This window comes from Phocoena phocoena, chromosome X (assembly GCF_963924675.1).
Source record: "Phocoena phocoena chromosome X, mPhoPho1.1, whole genome shotgun sequence".
Classification (NCBI taxonomy): domain Eukaryota; kingdom Metazoa; phylum Chordata; class Mammalia; order Artiodactyla; family Phocoenidae; genus Phocoena; species Phocoena phocoena.
The window spans coordinates 10,452,768-10,458,767 of record NC_089240.1 but is presented as its reverse complement, the minus strand read 5'-3'; positions in this window follow the sequence as shown (position 1 = coordinate 10,458,767).

The window sequence follows — 6,000 nt, the reverse complement described above, 5'->3', positions numbered from 1 at the left end:
TGAACGCACCTCCATTATGTTCTCCCCGCTGGCTGTTACCAGTTTACATCCCCCCAGCAGCTAGTGGGTACACAGCTTTCTGAAACCCTTTCAGCATTTCTCTTTTTTTTTTTAACATCTTTATTGGGGTATAATTGCTTTACAATGGTGTGTTAGTTTCTGCTTTATAACAAAGTGAATCAGCTATACATATACATATGCTCCCATGTGTCTTCCCTCTTGGGTCTCCCTCCCTCCCACTCTCCCCATCCCACCCCTCCAGGCTGTCCCAAAGCCCCGAGCTAATATCCCTGTGCCTTGCGGCTGCTTCCCCCTAGCTATCTACCTTACTACGTTTGTTAGTGTGTATATGTCCATGACTCTCTCTCGCCCTGTCAAAACTCACCCTTCCCCCTGCCCATATCCTCAAGTCCGTTCTCCAGTAGGTCTGCGCCTCTATTCCTGTCTTATCCCTAGGTTCTTCATGACATTTTTTCCCCTTAAATTCCATATATATGTGTTAGCATACGGTATTTGTCTTTTTCTTTCTGACTTACTTCACTCTGTATGACAGACTCTAGGTCTATCCATCTCATTACAAATAACTCAATTTCATTTCTTTTTAAGACTGAGTAATATTCCATTGTGTATATGTGCCACATCTTCTTTATCTATTCGTCCGATGATGGGCGCTTAGGTTCTTTCCATCTCCGGGCTATTGTAAATAGAGCTGCAATGAACATTTTGGTACATGACTCTTTTTGAATTTTGGTTTTCTCAGGGTATTATATGCCCAGTAGTGGGATTGCTGGGTCATATGGTAATTCTATTTGTAGTTTGTTAAGGAACCTCCATACTGTTCTCCATAGTGGCTGAACCAGTTCACATTCCCACCAGCAGTGCAAGAGTGTCCCCTTTTCTCCACACCCTCTCCAGCATTTATTGTTTCTAGATTTTTTGATGATGGCCATTCTGACTGGTGTGAGATGATATCTCATTGTAGTTTTGATTTGCATTTCTCTCATGATTAATGATGTTGAGCATTCTTTCATGTGTTTGTTGGCATTCTTTATATCTTCTTTGGAGAAATGTCTGCTTAGGTCTTCTGCCCATTTTTGGATGGGGTTAGCATTTATCTTTGGTAGACTTTTTGCTGAAGATCATTCTGACGGCTGTGAGGTGAACATTTCTGTAGATTGGATTTGCATGGCTTTATTAATTGCTGATGTTGAGCATTTTTAAATTCCCTTTTATTTTAAAGGGAAAAAGGAAGACAGAATGGGCGTAAAACATGCCTCTTGAAATTGTCTTCTTGAAATGTTGACGTCTTTTGAATTTTCTGGTCGATTGACGACCCCAGGGTTTTTTTTTTTTTTTTTTTTGATGGCAGGTGTCATTTACCGGCCTGCAATTATTTTGAATATTAAGTGACCATTAAGGCTGTTGTGTGAAACGGCCAGGAGGCGGCAGCACTCCTCCTTACCAAATCTGGTTACTAGGGCAACAGAGCCATGATGGAAGTTGTGTTGTAAATTGTAAATTAGAATGGAGTGCGCCAGGAAAAAGCCCCTTAAGTTCATGTCTCGTTCCTTGCTGTTCGTTTTTTAAATTTAATTTTTATTTTGTATCAGAGGAAATTTGATTACAATGTTTTGCTTGTTCTACGTGTGCAAGATGTGGTTGTTTTACACGTGTACATATATCTGTTCTTCTTCGGGTCCTTCTCCCATGTAGCTTATGACACAATGTTGAGTAGTCTCCTCTTGGTATGCCGTAGGTCTGTGGCGATTTTATATTTCACGTGTCTTTGTATATCTCTGTTACCCCCAATGTCCTAACGTATCCAATCCTCACACCTTTCCGTCTGGTGAACCATAAGTTTGCTTAATGAATCTGTGATTGGATTTCTCTGTGGAAATATCTTCACCGGTATCAACTTTTAGGTAACCCCTATAAGTGATATCATACGTTAGGTGTCTTTTGCTTTCTCGCTTACTGCAAGTTGCGTGATCACCTCTAGACTCATCTGTGGTGCTACAAGTGGCATTGATTCATTATTTTCCCAAGCTAATGTTCCATCTCTACATGTAGCAGTTCTTCTTTGTCCACTCATCTGTGGATGGACTTTTGGTTGCTTCCACGTCTTGGCTATTGTAATACTGCTGCAGTGCAGATTTCCTGCCTGTGTCTTTCCAATTCCGTCTTCTTAGGCTATAGGCCGTGGAGTGGGCCTGCTGGATCATAGAGTAGCTGAATGTGTACCTTTTAAAGGCACCTCCATTCTGTTCCCATGAGTGGCTCTTGCCAGGTTACGTCCCACTTGAAACGGAGGCTATGCATTTCTCCACAACCTCTTCAGCATTGATCGTTTGTAGTTTCGTTGCTGATGGTTATTCTGACTGGTGTGAGTTGATAGCTCTTTGTGGTTGGATTTGCATGTGTCTCATAATCCCTTGAAATTGAGCTTTGAGGCGTGCCCTTTTATTTTTCAAACTGTTCTTACAGCTTACGTCTTCAAATTGTTTTCTTGAAATATGTGCCACATTTTGAAATGTTGTGGCCTTTACCTGCGTCAAGACATTTTGAGGGCAGGTTTCCTTTGCAGCCCTGCAGTACTTGTGCATGTGAAGTGACCATTAGCACAGATTTCCAAGCTGCTGTTGCAGGTATCGGCCAGAGGCCGGCAGCATTTCTACGTTGCCCACTCTGGTGCCTAGGGAAACAGACCTTCCTGCCAGTGGTGTTCCTCAGATATCAATTAGCCTGCCATGTGCCCTGATAAACCCCCAAAAGCTTATGTCTCCTTACTCATGTTTGTTTTCTGAATTCATATTTTCTAGTGGAGTAATATTCCATTGTGTACATGGACCACTTCTTCTTGGTGCATTCCTCTGTTGGTGGACGTTTTCGTCGCTTCCAAGTGTTGGCTATGGTAAGTATTGCTGGAGTGCAGGATTGCCAGCCTGTGCCTTTTGACTCTCATTATCTCCGGTGATAGGCCCAGCAGTGGGTGTGACTGATTGACTAGTAGCTCAGTGTTTCCCTTTTCAAAGCACCTCCACTGTGTTTTCATTAGTGGCTCTTACCACGTCCCCCTTAGAGCCGAGGGTACGCATTTCTCCACAATCCCTTCAGCACTTATCGCTTGCAGCATTTTTGCTAATGGCCATTCCGAGTGCTGTGAGCTGATAGGTTTTTGTAATTTGGGTTTGCATGTCTTTAAAATTTTCCTAAAGTTCATCATTTATCCACGCCTGTTTCTTTTCTTTTAAAAAAAAAGAAAAGAAAGGAAAAACGTGGGGGTACAGTAGACCTCTTGAAACCGTTTTCTTGGAATGTTGCCCTCCTTTGAATTTTTGGTCGATGTTTGACCCCAGGATGTTTTTGGAGGGCAGGTGTTATTTACAGGCCTGCAAGTTTGGTGACTATTTAATGACCATTAGCACTGGGTTTAAAGCTGCTGTTTTGGGAAACGGCCACAAGGCGGCAGCATTTCTCCATTCCCAAATCTGGGGACGAGGGCAGCAGAGCCTTTCTGGAAGTCGCGTTCCTAGGTTGTACATTAGAATGGAATGTGCCAGCAGAAACGCCCATAAGTTTATGTGGCATTACTTCTGGTTGGTTTTTTAAATTATTTTAATCGGGGTAATGATTAGAATACTGTTTGTCCTGGGTGTACCCAATCTGGTTCATCTGTACATTATATACGTCTATTCACGTACAGATCCTCTTCCCATGTAAAATATTACAGAGTGTTCCGTACACCTCCCTTGCTACGTGGTCGGTCTTTTTGATATACGTATATAATATGTATTTGTATACGTATGGTAACGCTAACCTTAATTTATCCATTCCGCCCACCTTTCCTTTTAGATAAGCATAGTTGTTTTCTAAGTCTGTGAGTGTCTTTCTCTGTGGAAACATGTTCATTTGTGTCAGTTATTACATAACGCCTATAAGGGATATCATGGGACATAGGTCTTTTGCTTTCCGACTTACCCCATGTTCTGTGATTATCTCCAAGCTCATCTGTGGTGCCTCAAAGAGCCGTGTTTCGTTGTTTTCCGTGGTTACTATTCCATTGTGTACGCGGACCCTTTCTTCTTAATCCATTCGTCTGTCGATGGACAGTTTGGTAGCTTCACCGTCTCGGCTATTGTGAATAAGGCCGCAGTGCAGCTGTTGCAGCCCGGGTCTTCCCGCTTCTGGTCTTCTCAGGTGAGAGGCCCAGTGGCGTGACTGCTGGATTGAATGGTACCTCGATGTTTACTTCTAAAGGCAGCTCCTTTCTGTTCTTATTGGCTGTTACCACTTTACATCTCACCAGCAGCTAGAGGGTACACAGTTCTCTAAAACCCCTTCGGTATTGATTGTGTGGAGAATTTTTGCTGATCGTCAGTCGACAGGTGTGAGTTGCCAACTCTTTGTAGATTAGATTTGCATGAGTCTAATGATTCCTGAGGTTGAGCTTTTATCCATTTTCCTTTCTATTTATTTATGTATGTATTTATCCATCTGTTTTATTTATGTATCTATTTACTTTTGCGGTACACGGACCTCTCACTGTTGTGGCCTCTCCCGTCGCGGAGCACAGGCTCTGGACGCGCAGGCTCAGCGGCCATGGCTCACGGGCCCAGCCACTCCACGGCATGTGGGATCTTCCCGGACCGGGGCACGAACCCGTGTCCCCTGCGTCGGCAGGCGGCCTCTCAACCGCTGCGCCACCAGGGAAGCCCCTGTTTTGAATTTTTTTGTCCATTCCCTACCTCAGCACAATATTTTAGGGCAGGTGTCCTTTACGGCCCTGAGTCCTTGTGACTATTAAGTGACCATTAGCTGCGGGCTTAAAGCCGCTCTTGCGGGAAACGGCCACAAGGCGGCAGCATTTCTACCTTTGCAGCTCTGGGTTCTTGGGCGACAGCGCTTTCCTGGAAATGGTGTTAGTAGCCTGCAGGTTAGAGGGGAATGTGCCAGGGCAAACCCCCAAGAGCTTATATCTCCTACTTCTTGTGTTTTAAATTAAATTTTGTTTAGGTATCAGAGCAAATTTGATTAAAAAAAAACGCAGTTTCTCCTAAGTGTACAGAATCTGGTCCATCATATCAACGTATCTGTCTATTCCTCTTTGGATCCTTTCCCGTGTAGGTTATTATAGAGTGTTGAGTAGACCTCTTGGCATTCCATAGGTATTTTGTGATTCTATATTTCATCTGTATTAGTACGTGTCTGTTAACCCCCATATCATAATTCATACATTCCTTTCACCTTTCCATTTGGTGAAACGTAATTTCGTTTTCTTAATCCATGCTTTTCCTTCTCTTGGAAATAAGTCCATGAGTATCAATTTTTAGGTAACGCCTATAAGGGATGTCATAGGCTATCTGTCTTTCAATTTCTTTCTTACTTCAAGTTGGGTGGTTATCTCTAGGTCCTTGTATGGTGGTGCAAACGGCACTGTTTCATTGCTTTCCACGGCTAATATTCCATTGTTGACATGGACCACTTCCTCTTTGTGCATTTTTCTGTTGCTGGACATTTTGGTTTCTTCCAGGTCTTGGCTATATTAAATGTTTCTGCCGTGCAGGATTGCCAGCCCGTGTCTTTTCCATTCTGCTCTGCTCAGGTGATAGGCGCATCAAAGGACCGACCAGATCACATGGTAGCTCAATTTTTACCCTTGAACGCACCTCCATTATGTTCTCCCCGCTGGCTGTTACCAGTTTACATCCCCCCAGCAGCTAGTGGGTACACAGCTTTCTGAAACCCTTTCAGCATTTCTCTTTTTTTTTTTTTTTTTTTTTAACATCTTTATTGGGGTATAATTGCTTTACAATGGTGTGTTAGTTTCTGCTTTATAACAAAGTGAATCAGCTATACATATACATATGCTCCCATGTGTCTTCCCTCTTGGGTCTCCCTCCCTCCCACTCTCCCCATCCCACCCCTCCAGGCTGTCCCAAAGCCCCGAGCTAATATCCCTGTGCCTTGCGGCTGCTTCCCCCTAGCTATCTACCTTACTAC